The 13,943-nt window shown below is 40.2% G+C and overlaps 1 protein-coding gene and 1 long non-coding RNA gene across 10 annotated transcripts in view; one reads left to right on the top strand and one right to left on the bottom strand.

Annotated features, from left to right (window-relative positions):
* SGF29 (SAGA complex associated factor 29) overlaps window positions 1-13,943 on the top strand; it is a 67,780-nt gene that overhangs the window by 6,645 nt on the left and 47,192 nt on the right. The window lies entirely within an intron of this gene.
* LOC140844072 (uncharacterized) overlaps window positions 12,951-13,943 on the bottom strand; it is a 35,539-nt gene continuing 34,546 nt past the window's right edge. For both annotated transcript variants that reach the window (XR_012122244.1, XR_012122245.1), the window contains one exon: window positions 12,951-13,084. This is a non-coding gene — a long non-coding RNA (uncharacterized lncRNA). The remainder of the gene's footprint in view (window positions 13,085-13,943) is intronic.

The raw sequence follows: 13,943 nt of genomic DNA, 5'->3' as shown, positions 1-13,943 counted from the left end.
TCTTCTTTTTCCTATTTCAGTAATTGTGACTTTAGACTATTCATTTGGGATTGTTCTTCCTCCTTTAAATAGGCCTGGATTGCCATATACTTTCCTCTTAAAACTGCTTTCACTGCATCCCCCAGAATTTGGGGCTTTGTACTGTTGTTGTCATTTGTCACAATATATTGCTTGATCTCTATTTTAATTTGATCATTGATCCATTGATTATTTAGGAGCATGTTGTCAAGCCTCCATGTGTTTGTGAGCCTTTTTGTTTTCTTTGTACAATTTATTTCTAGTTTTATACCTTTGTGGTCTGAGAAGTTGGTCGGTAGAATTTCAATCTTTTTGAATTTACTGAGGCTCTTTTTGTGTCTTAGTATGTGGTCTATTCTCAGAAATGCCTGCTGCCATCTTCCCGTGATCCCCCTACTCTGTGTCTTTTGAGTGGTGCATTCAGACCATTTACATTTAGGGTGATCATTGAAAGATATGTACTTACTGCCATTGCAGGCTTTAGATTCATGGTTACCAAAGGTTCAAAGGTAGCTTCTTTACTATCTGTTTAACTTAACTCGCTTATTAAGCTAATATAAACACAGTCTGATGATTCTTTATTTCTCTCCCTTCTTACTCTTCCTCCTCTATACTTTATATATTAGGTGTTTTATTCTATGCTCTTTTGTGTTTCCTTTGACTGCTTTTGTGAGTAGTTGATTTTATTTTTTGCTTTTTGTTAGTATTGGTTGGTTTGCTTTCTTTGTTGTGATTTTATTTTATCTGGTGACATCTATTTTGCCTTAGGAGTGCTTCCATCTAGAGCAGTCCCTCTAAAATATCCTGTAGAGGTGGTTTGTGGGAAGCAAATTCCCTTAACTTTTGCTTGTCTGGGAATTGTTTAATCCTGCTTTCATATTTAAATGATAATAATGCTGGATACAGTATTCTTGGTTGAAGACCCTTCTGTTTCATTGCATTAAATATATCACGCCCTTCTCTTCTGGCCTGTAAGGTTTGTGTTGAGAAGTCTGATGATACCTGATGGGTTTTCCTTTATAGGTGACCTTTTTTCTTTCTCTGGCTGCCTCTGGCTGTCTGTCCTTGTCCTTGATCATTGCCAATTTAATTATTATATGTCTTTGTATTGTCCTCCTTGGGTCCCTTGTGTAGGGGGTTCTGTGAGCTTCCATGGTCTGAGAAATGCACTTTCTTCAAATACACTTTCTATCCCTTTTTCTCTCTCTTCTTCTGGTACCCCTATAATGCGAATATTGTTCCGTTTGGATTGGTCACACATTTCTCTTAGTATTCTTTCATTCCTGAAGATTCTTTTATCTCTCTCTGCCTCAGCTTCTCTGTATTCCTGTTCTCTGATTTCTGTTCCATTAATGGCCTCTTGCACTTCATCCAGTCTGCTCTTAAGTCCTTCCAGAGATTGTTTCATTTCTGTATTCTCCCTCCCAACTTGATCCTTTAGCTCTTGGATATTTCTCTGCAGGTCCATCAGCATGGTTATGATCTTTATTTGAATTATTTTTCAGGAAGATTGGTTAAATCTATCTCCCCAGTCTCCCTCTCATTGATTGTCTATGTGATTCTGGTCTGGATCAAATTCTTCTGCCTAGAGGTAGTCCTGGACAGTTGACGTGTGTGTTAGCTGGGAGAACAAAGTCCCTTCCTGATGGCTGGTCACCTTGCAGGTCCTCGGAGCATCTTATGGTTTTATTTCCTGAGCCACTGTGGGCGGGGCAGCCATCGGGGTGACCCAGAGCCCTGTGGGGTGGGGCAGGTGTGTTGGGTGTGCTCTCCTGCAAGAATGGCGACCCTTGGAGTCCTGTCCGGGCTTCGTCTGTCTGTGTCCGCTGGCGGGGCCTCTGATTCTGTCCCAGGCAGCTGTGGAGGAGGCTCTGGGTGGTTGCTGTGGGCATGGCCACTCAGGCTGCTCCCCCGCTATGGCAGGGTTGCACTGGAGGGGGAATGGACGGGAGGCTGTTTATCACCGTGAGGGGCTTCAGAGTTGCGCTGCCTCCTGGGGGGCTGGAACGCCTGAATTTACTCAGGATTACCAGCTGCTAGGCTGAGTGTGCTGGGATGCTTCCATCCAGCTGTGAGGCCCCTGTCCCTTTAAGACTTTCAAAAAGCACTCGCTTTTCTTTTGTCCCAGGGGCACTGGCTGCGGGGACCCGCTCGCAGGTTTTAGTGTTCTGTTTCCCTAATATGTAGCACACCACGCATGTGTGTCTGTGCTCCCTGTGCGAATGACCAGGGCTGGGTATTTAGCAGTCCTGGGCTTCCATTCCCTCCCCACTCCAACTCCTTTCCTCCTGCCAGGCTGTGGCTTGTATCTTGCCCCCTTCGTGAGCCGCTGAGTTCTTGCAGATGTAGATGTAGCCTGGCTGTTGTACTGTATCTTCTGGTCTTTCTTTTAGGGATAGTTGTATTTGTTGTATTTTCAAATATATATATGGTTTTGGGAGGAGATTTCCACTGTCCTACTCATGCCACCATCTTGGCTTCTCCCTCCAAGGTTTCTTTTTGGGGTAATGAAAATGTTCTCAGATTAAGTAGTGATTGTTGCACAACCTTATGATTATACTAAAAGCATAAAGGAAGCTACCAAGTAAGCACATGAGACCGTGCTCAATGTCATTAGTCATAAACAAGCATAAATTAAAGCCACAGCAAAATACCCCTTCACACTGGCTAGGATGGCAACACTTATTTTTAATTAAGTTGTTATTGATATACTCTTAAGAAGGTTTCACATGAAAAACCTTGTGGTTACTACATTCACCCATATTATCAAGTCCACCCCACCCATACCCCATTGAAGTCACTGTCTATCACTGTAGTAAGATGCCACAGAGTCACTGTTTGTCTTCTCTGTGCTACACTGTCTTCCCCGTGACCACCACACACACCATGTATACTAATCATAATACCCCTCAATCCCCTTCTCCCTCCATGCACCCACTCCCACCCCTCCCCTTTGGTAACACCTAGTCTTTTCTTGGAGTCTGTGAGTCTGCTGCTGTTTTGTTTTTCTTCCTTTAGTTTTGCTTCATTGTTAAAATCCACAAATGAGGGAAATCATTTAGTACTTGTCTTTCTCTGCCCAGTTTATTTTACTGAGCATAATACCCTCTACCTCCATCCATGTTGTTGCAAATGGTACAATTTGTTTTCATATGGCTGAATGGTATTCCATTGTGTATATGTACCACCTCTTCTTTATCCATTCATCTACTGATGGACACTTAGGTTGCTTCCATATCTTGGCTATTGTAAATAGTGCTGCAGTAAACAGGGGTGCGTATGTTTTTTTGAATCTGAGAACTTATTTTCTTTGGGTAAATTCCTAGGAGTGGAATTCCTGGGTGAAATGGTATTTCTATTTTGAGCATTTTGAAGAACCTCCATATTGCTTTCCATAGTGGTTGAACTAATTTACATTCCCACCAGCAGTGTAGGAGGGTTACCCTTTCTCTGCATCCTTGCCAGCATTTGTTGTTCTGTTTTCAGTGTTGGCCATCCTTACTGGTGTGAGGTGATCTCATTGTGGTTTTAATATGCATTTCCCTGATAATTAGCAATGTGGAGCATCTTCTCATGTGCCTATTGGCCATCTGAATTTCTTCTTTAGAGAATTGTCTGTTCATATCCTCCACCCATATTTCAATCAGGTTATTTACTTTTTGGGTGTTGAGGCATGTGAGTTCTTTATATATTTTGGATATTAATCCCTTTTCGGATATGTCATTTACAAATATATTCTCCCATACTGTAGAATGTCTATTTGTTTTACTGATGATGTCCTCTGCTGTACAGAAGCTTTTTAGTTTGATATAGTCCCATATGTTTCCCTTGCCCAAGGAGATGCGTTCAGGAAAAGCTGCTCATGTTTATATTCAGGAGATTTTTGCCTATGTTTTCTTCTAAGAGTTTTGTGGTTTCATTACTTACATTGAGGTCTTTGATCCATTTTGAGTTTACTTTTGTGTGTGGACTTAGACAGTAATCCAGTTTCATTCTCTTACATGTAGCTGTCTAGTTTTGCCAGAACCAATTGTTGAAGAGGCTGTCATTTCTCCATTGTATATCCATTGCTCCTTTATTGTATATTAGTTGACCATATCTGCTTGTGTTTATATCTGGACTCTATTCTGTTCCATTGACCTATCGATCTGTTCTTGTGCCAGTACCAACTTGTCTTGATTACTGTGGCTTTGTAGTAGAGCTTGAAGTTGGGGAACATAATCCCCCATCTTTATTATTCCTTCTCAGGATTGCTTTGGCTATTCAGGGTCTTTTGTGGTTCGATATGAATTTTAGAACTATTTGCTCTAGTTCATTGAAGAATGCTGTTGGTATTTTGATAGGGATTGCATTGAATCTGTAGATTGCTTTAGATAGGATGGCCATTTTGACAATATTAATTCTTCCTGTCCATGAGCACTGGATGTATTTCTATTTATTGGTATCTTTAATTTCTCCCATGAGTGTCTTGTAGTTTTCAGGGTACAGGTCTTTCACTTCCTTGGTTAGGTTTATTTCTAGATATTTTATTCTTTTTGACGCAATTGTGAATGGAGTTTTCTTTCTTTCTCTTTCTGCTAGTTCATCGTTAGTGTATAGGAATGCAACAGATTTTAATTTTGTATCTTACAACTTTGCTGAATTCAGTTATAGTTCTAGTAGTTTTGGGGTAGATTCTTTAGGGTTTTCTATGTACAATATTATGTCATCATCTACAAACAGTGACAGATTAACTTCTTCCTTACCAATCTGGATGCCTTTTATTTCTTTGTGTTGTCTGATTGCTGTGGCCAGGACCCCCAGAACTATGTTGAGTAAAAGTCAGGAGAGTGGGCATCCTTGTCATGTTCCTGATCTTAAGGGAAAAGCTTTCATCTTCTTCCTGTTAAGTATGATGTTAGCTGTGGGTTTGTCATATATGGCCTTTCTTATGTTGAGATACTTTCCCTCTATTCCCATTTTGTTGAGAGATTTTATCATGAATGGATGTTGAATTTTGTCAAATGCTCTTTCAGCATCTATGGAGATGATCATGTGGTATCTGTCCTCCTTTTTGTTGATGTTGTATATGATGTGGATGACTTTTCAAATATTGTACCATCCTTGCACCCTGGAATAAAACCTACTTGGCCATGATCAGTGATCTTTTTTATGTATTTTTGAATTCAGTTTGCTAATATTTTATTGAGTATTTTTGCATCTGTGTTCATCAGGGATATTGGTTTGTAATTTTCTTTTTTTGTGGTGTATTTGTCTGGTTTTGGTATTAGAGTGATGTTGGCTGGCTTCATAGAATGAGTTTGGGAGTATTCCCTCCTCTTCTACTTTTTGGAAAACTTTAAGGAGGATGGGTATTAGGTCTTCACTAATACAACAGTGAAGATAATTTTTTTTTCTTGATAATCCTGGCTAGGGGTTTATCTATTTTGTTTATTTTCTTGAAGAACCAGCTCCTGCTTTCATTGATTCTTTCAATTGTTTTATTCTCAATTTTATTTGTTTATGCTCTTATCTTTATTATGTCCCTCCTTCTATTGACTTTGGGCCTCATTCTTCTTTTTCTAGTTTCATTATTTGTGAGTTTACAGGTAAGCCTGTATTGCTATATACTTCCCTCTTAGCATGGCCTTCACTGTGTCCCACGTATTTTTGTGGTGTTGAGTTATTGTTTTCTTTTCTCCAAATATTACCTGATCTCTGTGTTTATTTGGTCATTGATTCATTAATTATTTAGGAGCATGTTGGTAAGCCTCCATGTGTTTGTGGGCTTTTTCATTTTCTTTGAGTAATTTATTTCTAGTTTCATACCTTTCTGGTCTGAGAAGCTGGTTGATACAATTTCAATGTTTTTTAATTTACTGAGGCCCTTTTTGTGGCCTAGTGTATGATCTGTTCTTGAAAATGTTCCATTTTGCACTTGAGAAGAATGTGTATCCTGCTGCTTTTGAGTGGGGTGTTCTGTAGCAGTCTGTTAGATCCATCGGTTCTAATGTGCTGTTCAGTATCTCTGTCTCCGTTCCTATTTTCTGTCTTGTTAATCTGTCCTTTGGAGTGAGTGGTGTGTTGAAGTCTCCTAAAATGAATGCATTGAATTTTATTTCCCCTTTAATTCTGTTAGTATTTGTTTCACATATGTAGGTGCTCCTGTGTTGGTTACATAGATATTTATAATGGTTATATCCTCTTGTTGGCCTGACCCCTTTATCATTACATAATGTCGTTCTTTGCCTCTTGTTACCTTCTTTGTTTAGAAATCTATTTTGTGTGATACAAGTACTGCACCTCCTGCTTTTTTCTCCCTGTTAGTTCCATGGAATGTCTTTTCAGCCCTTCACTTTCAGTTTGTGTATGTCTTTGGGTTTGAAGTGAATCTCTTGTAGACAACATCTAAATGGGTCTTGCGTTTTTATACTCAGTGACTCTATGTCTTTTGATTGGTGCATTCAGACCATTTATATTTAGGGTGATCATTGATAGATATGAATTTATTACCATTGCAGGCTTTTCATTTGTGGTTACCAAAGGTTCAAAGGTGTAACGTCCTTACTGTCTAACATTCAAATTTAATTCACTTGGTATGCTATTACAAACACAACCTGAAGGTTCTTTTTTTTCCTCCTTTTTCTTCCTCCATTTTTCATATATTAAATATCATAATCTGTACTCTTTGTCTATCCCTTGGTTGACTTTGGGGGTAGTTGATTTGATTTTGCATCTGCTTAGTAATAATTGGTCTACGTTCTTTACTCTGGTTTTATTCCCCTGGTTACAGCTATTTAGCCTTAGGAACTCTTCCATCTATAGCAGTCCCTCTAAAATACTCAGTAGAGATGGTTTGTGGGAGGGAAATTCTCTCAGCTTTTGTTTATCTGGAAATTGTTTAAGCCCTCCTTAAAATTTAAATGACAATCTTGCCTGATAGAGTATTCTTGGTTCGAGGCCCTTCTGCTTCATTGCATTAAATATATCATGCCACTCTCTTCTGGCCTGTAAGGTTTCTGTTGAGAAGTCTGATGATAGCCTGATGGGTTTTCCTTTGTATGTGATTTTTTCCCTCTCTTTGGCTGCTTTTAATACTCTGTCTTTATCCTTGATCTTTGCCATTTTGGTTATTATATGTCTTGGTTTTGTCTTCCTTGGGTCCCTTGTGGTGAGTGATCTGTGCACCTCCATGGCCTGAGAGTCTATCTCCTTTCTCAGGTTGGGGAAGTTTTCAGCAATTACCCCCTCAAAGACACTTTCTAACCCTTTTTCTCCTTCTTCTTCTGGTATCCATATAATGTGAATATTGTTCCATTTGGATTGGTCACACAGTTCTCTCAATATTATTTCATTCCTAGAAATCCTTTTTTCTCTCTGTGTCTCAGCCTCTTTGTATTCCTGTTCTCTGATTTCTATTTCATTTACTGTCTCCTCTTCTTCATCTGATACGCTTTTTTTGGTATCATTAATCTACAATTTCATGAGGAACATTATGTTTACTAGGCTCCCCCCTTCACCAAGTCCCCCCCACAAATCCCATTACAGTCACTGTCCATCAGCGTAGTATCTAATCTGCTTCTAAATCCCTCCATTGTATGTTTCATTTCCGATACTGTATTCTTGAACATTTGTATCTCATTCCTGAATTCTTCCCTGAGTTTTTGAATATTTTTCTGTAGCCTAGTGAGCATGTTTATGATTTTTCTTTTGAACTCTCAGGAATGTTGATGAGTTCTGTTTCACTTGGCCCTCTTTCTGGTGTTTGTGGGATTTTAGTTTGAACCAGATTCCCTTGATGTTTCATATTTGTAGGTGGCACCCTCTAGTGCCCAGAAGCTCTACTCTCTGGAGCTGCTCAGCCTCTGGAGCAATGGCGGGGGTCGCAGTGGAACAGTGCTGATGCCTGTCAGGAGGAAAGATGTGTTTCCTGCTTCCCAGCTGCAGTGCCCGTCTCTATTGCCAGGGCCATTGGGCCATGTGCACAGGGAGAAGCCTCTGTGCTTTTCACTTGTAGCTGCCGTAGGCGTGCCCACCCTCTGTCTGCCCCAGCACAGTGGCGGGGGCAGCTAGTTTGTAACTGGGTGCCGACCAGGAGGAAGGCACAGCAGGCTGCATATCATGGTAGGGGGCCTTGGATCTACGTAACCAGCCAGGGAGATGGAGCTCCAGAAGCTCCTGAAAGTTCCCAACCTGCTGGGCTTAGTGCACCAGGGCAATTTTGTCCACCTGTCCTTTCTCCTGACCAGCAAGCTCTGTACAATCCTTACCCCTTTAGCAGCTCTCTTGCTGTTAGGAAGTCTCTCAGACTGCCTGTGTTTGTTTTGTCCCAGAGCAGCTGGATGTGGATCACTGTTCTCCACATGCAGCTGGAATCTCAGTCTCTCGAAGTATTCTGCCTTTCTTAGCTTTTCAACCCCACTAATCTCCAGAGCACCATGTGATGTAGGTTCATGCTCCAGAGCAGATCTCCAGGGCAGGGTCTTCAGCAGTCCTAGGCCTCCACCACGTCCATGCTCCATTTCTCTTCCTCCCTCCAGTGAGCTTGAGTAGGGGAAGGGCTTGCATCCCTCTGGATCATGGCTTTGGTACTTTACCCTTTTCCTTGAGGTCTGCTGGTTTCCCCAGGTGTAGACAGTCTGTTACAGCCTTCTTTCCTGTTGCTCTTTCAGGATTTGATATATTTGGTATATTTTCATATTATGTGTGGTTTTAGGAGGAGGTTTCTTTCTCACCTCTCATCTTTAATCCTCCTTGGCAATACTTTTTTAAATGAAATAAAAATGAAAACACTGTATGTTGGCAGAGATATAGAGCAACTGGAACTTCCATACATTGTTGGTGGGAGTGGAAACGGTACAACTGTTTGGGAAAAGGGTCTGGTCTGGCACTTTCTTATGAAATTAAACATATGTCTCAGACCTAACTATTTACTCTAGAAACATGAACAGATGTCTTAAAAAAGACTCACATATGACTACTCATAGTAGTTTTATTCATAATGGCCACAAACTGGAAACAATTCAGTTGCCATGAAAGAGAACTGGTTAAACAAGTTTGTTCATACAATGGAATATTACTCAGCAATCAAAAGGAACAAACTGTTGATACACACAAGACAGATGAATCTCAAAAACATGTTAAATGCAAGAATCCAGATGGTAGACATTATGGGTGGCATGATTACATTTCTTTGAAGTTCTGGAACAGGCAGAACTAATCTATAGTGAAAAATATCAGAACAGTGGTTCCCTCTATAGATAGAAATAGAAGGTATGGCCTTTTACATCAGCAGAAGTGAGAGTGCTAGGAACCAAAATGTTTATAGAGTGCTGGCTGTCACCTCAAAATTCAGAAGCATTCCTGAAACCTTGCAGGAGTTGCCTAGCCTCTCAAGGTTTAAGAATACTAATTGAATTGGCTGGACTTTGATAATGGGCAGCTTAGGCTGGAAGCTGTTTCCTTCTACCTGGAAGCAGGTATGGCTTCAGCCAAGTATGATTCCAGTCCCTGGTGCCTTGTATCTACTTGCTTTGCTCTGGGAGGCTTGGTGTTCTGTGTGTGGAGAGCCACAGAAACCTTTGCCTCTACTTAGAGGGTGTTTTCTGGGGAAATTCAGGTTCACAATTGACTGGATCTGGAAATAGCAGTAGTTTGTTGTAAAATCATCAAATGAGGTGGTTCTCCCAGGCTTCTATGCCCAGCAGGCAAAGCTTGCAGAGGAGGGCACCCTTAAGTAGAATGGTTTTTGGACAGTAAGTCATCTCAGGGTTGCTCCCCTGGACTTGGGATGTAGTATTTTCTTTGTATGGTGCCTCTGACTGCGTTGCTTAGCTCACTGCAGTACCTGTCTTTTTTCCTGGCAGTTTCCTGACTCACATCTGCAGATAAGGAGGGGCAGAGCCTATCCACAAATGCAAACTTACTGTGCCAGGCCCTGCCTGGGACTTAACTTATGTCGTTAATCCTTACATTAATGAGGTGCTCTGGTTTTCATTGAGACTCAGGAAGGCTAGGGACCTCCCCTAGGGTGAAGGCGTGGCTTGATGAGAACCTTACCACCATTCTGTCCCCATTCCCCTCCTTAGAACATTCCTGAAATACACACAGCAGTCCATTTTCCTGGTGTCTATGTTGCAGGTGTTATACTTGATTTCTTTATGTGACTTTATGCTTCTATCAGTGCTGGGTATGCTGTTTGCCTCCCTGTTTTCCAGAGTAGGTTTTGACAAACAACTGCAAGCCCTTTTATTTCTCAGGCTTTATTTTGGGTACCAGAATACAAAGATAATTAAGAATCAGTTCTTATATTAAATGGGCTGGAAGTCTGAAAAGTGGATTCCTACATAAATAGAAAGCAGTCTTGAATGAGCATATACACTCTGATTGCAATTATATGGCATATATAGAAAGTGGCATACAAAATGGAAGTCATTTTAGGTTGCTGGGATGTTTGTCCCTCCCTGCTTCTAACCTGGAGATAAGGGAGGAGACACAATGAGATATTGAAGATCTGAAAGGACCAGCCAGGGAACTAAAGGTTCAACAGCGCACGAGTGGTGCTGAGAGAGCACCCTCATATTTATTGAGCAAATAAATGTTAATAACAATAAAACCTTGCATGGGGGACATAACACACAATCATTAATCAACTCCAAGCCCAACTCTGAGCAGTTTCCAGTCTTCTGAGGTGTGACATTCCTAAAAGGTTGAACAAGTTCTTACATGGTGAACGTTTCTACATGGCGAACAAGTTCCTACATGGTGAACAATGCAAGGGCAGTCATGTCACAGAAACTGTTTTGGTCACAAGAAAAATAATCAAGTCAGATGTGATTATACATTTGATTTCTATACTTGATTCATATATTAATCCCACATTTCCCCTTATTTTTTAATAAAATGTTTAAGTAGTAAGTAGACATAATAAAGATTACACTTTCTAATAGAAAGCTTTTTAACACAATTCACTTTTTCATGAAAGATAATCTATCTTTTAAATCTCGTGATGTGAAATGAAGATGGAAAGTAGAGTTTAGTGCAGTAGGAAGGCAAGTGTAGATGATCAGGTCTGTGCCTATAGACTAGGTATTGATCTGGGCTAGACAAGGGCAACAAAACAGCCATGGGTGTAGAAGATTTCTCTCAAAACTGTGGGGGTTGAGGTTCTAAGCTTCACCTCTGTTGACACCCATTTTCTCACCTGATGGCCCCCCTGTGACTGTGCCTGTCTTAGGTTGTTCTCCCTTGAGGAATCTTAACCTGTCTCTGGCTAACAAGCCATCTTCCAGGGCCATACAGGGAGAAGTAAAGTTGGTAAGTAAGAGAGAAGCAATATTCTTTGAAAAGCTAGCCTTTTACTTCTTTGCAGATTTATGCCCCGTGGCTTCTATGCCCAGCACATGTCTTATTGTATCTTTACCAGCCGGAAGGATTATGATACACAGTACTTTTAAGTATGAGGCACAAATTCTAGAAAAGGGCTGTATTTAAGAAGGAAAAAGAAAAGCTATAGAAGTAGCAAAGGAAGAAAATATGAGAAGATTGATTATTTCTTTGACATAACCTCTTGTACAGTAATGTAAGCATGTATAGGTTTTAACAAATTACTAATTAAATTACGTATACACATTAACAGAACAGGAATACAGATACATAACAAAAGCAGACCTACAATTACTGGCCATATCCAATGAAACCAAGAAAACCAATTAGGTAACCCAGGCACTTGTGAAAACTTATCAATAATATGATAAATATTATCTAATTGATTTTGAATAGTTTGAGAAAAATCAGACAAAACAACACATTCCTGGAAACTGTTCACATCCTGTATGTTCTTTTAACAGCAGAAAATCTATAGTAGCCTGATTCTGAAATACCGCAACTTGCACTTTTCCTAGTTCTTGATTGAGTTCAGATAATATAGAAGTAGTCAAATTTGTTGTTTTACTGTACGCAGAAGCCAATTTAGATATCTCCTTTTGCATTCCACTGACAAGTCCAGGAACTGGCAGAAGGAATGCATCTGCAACAGAGGTGGGATCTAAAACTTTCAAGTTGTCGTCACAATCAGATGGCAGAGCTTGGAGAAATCTTTTGTGATTATTTCCAGGATGATTTATTAGAGCAGGAAGAATGCGTCCCACACCACAAACACCTTGATAATGTGAAGAGAGGGCTTGATATGTTTTGTTATTACACAAAAACACCCAACCATTTGGGAGTCTATATCCAGAAGACCATGTTACATTAATTGTAGAATTGCAATAAGAAGGGTACATGAGTACAATTAATACATACACAGTCAGTGATTATAGTAGTACTAACAGGTAAATTTAATTGAGCATCAGAAGTGAGAGTCTTAGGAGGAAGAGTAATATTTATGCCTGATATGTTAGTAAACACTGTAAGAGGAAGTCCTATGCCTATTAAATTCTTCAACAGTCCACTAATAGAGGAATTTCCTGCCACACAAAAAGATGACTTGTGCAATCCTTGGCTCACAAGTTGTAACCACAAGTTAGGTGAAGAGAAATTATTTTCTGGAATAAGTGATATATTTAAATACACATAACTACTTTTATATAACATGTCAGCAGTTCCCTTTTGAAACTTTTCACAGGTATAATTGTCTATATCTTCTTGAGTCAAAACTGCCTTATAAATATCATAACGATTATTATCTCTAACAGATTTGTCAGTAACATTAAACCATCCAAATTTCCCTCCATTCTTTTGTCTGTATATTTCTTCACCATTCTTTTTCCATACTATAGGGCCCACAGGAGTGGAGCAAGTAGATAAGCAATGAAGAACTACACCATGGCCTAAGTAAGGAGGACTAACTATGCTTGCTGTTGTAATGCAAGTTTGTGTAGTATATACATGCAGAAGTGCCATTATCGGGAATAAAAACAAAGATACTATCTTTTTATGACTTTCAACTTTCTGTGTCTGATGTACAGGCCTTTGTTGAAGTTTTTTGACGGTCATCCTTTGGAATGACTCCTCCAGAAGATGCGGACGTTTGAAGTTCTTCATATCTTGATTTGTTCTCTGGGTAGCCAAATTAGTCGTTGATCCTCTGTAACAACACAAACAAACCCTTTGCCCCACACTTTGATCTGACCTTTATACCATTGTGAAGAACCTATTGGAGACCACCACACAGGGACTGCTATTGTTTTAGAAAAAGAAATATCAGAAAAATGTACTTCCATAGCTGTTTGTCCGTCATTCTTTAAAAGATAAAAATTAAGGATATGTAAAGCATGTATTAATCGCTGGTTTGCAGTTAATTTTATCATATCGGGGAGTGATCCCCCTTTTTGTTTTAATAAATCATGCTTAAGAGTAAGATGATAATGTTCAATTAGAGCTTGACCTGTAAAATTGTAAGGAATGCCTGTTTTAAGAGTGATATTAGAGGGGAGGAGCCAACGTGGCCGCATGAGTAGGGCAGCAGAAGTCTCCCAAAACCATATATTTTTGAAAATACAACAAATATAACTACACCTAACAGAGAGACCGGAAGATACAGTGCAACAGCCAGGCTACATCTACATCTGCAAGAACTCAGCATCTTATGAAAAGGGTAAGATACAAAGCTGCGACCCGGAGGGACCTGAGCACTCCCCCCACCCCAGCTCACCGGCGGGAGGAAAGGAGTCAGAATGGGGAGGGAGTGGAATCACAGGACTGCTAAATAACCAGCCCTAGTAATCTGCACTGGGAGCACAGACTCACATCGCATGGTGTACAGGATATTAGGCAAACAGAAAAGTAAAATCTGTGAGCAGGTCCCCACAGCCTGCTCCCCTGGGACAAAAGAAAAGCAAGTGCTTTTTGAAAGTCTTAAAGGGACAGGGACTTGAGAGCTGGAAGGAATCGTTCTGGCACACTCAACCCAGCAGACTGGGAATCCTAACAAACTTCAGGTGCCC

This window comes from Manis javanica, chromosome 10 (genome assembly GCF_040802235.1).
Source record: "Manis javanica isolate MJ-LG chromosome 10, MJ_LKY, whole genome shotgun sequence".
Lineage (NCBI taxonomy): Eukaryota > Metazoa > Chordata > Mammalia > Pholidota > Manidae > Manis > Manis javanica.
The sequence above is the reverse complement of the archived record's forward strand: the minus strand, read 5'-3'. Positions and strand labels throughout refer to the sequence as shown.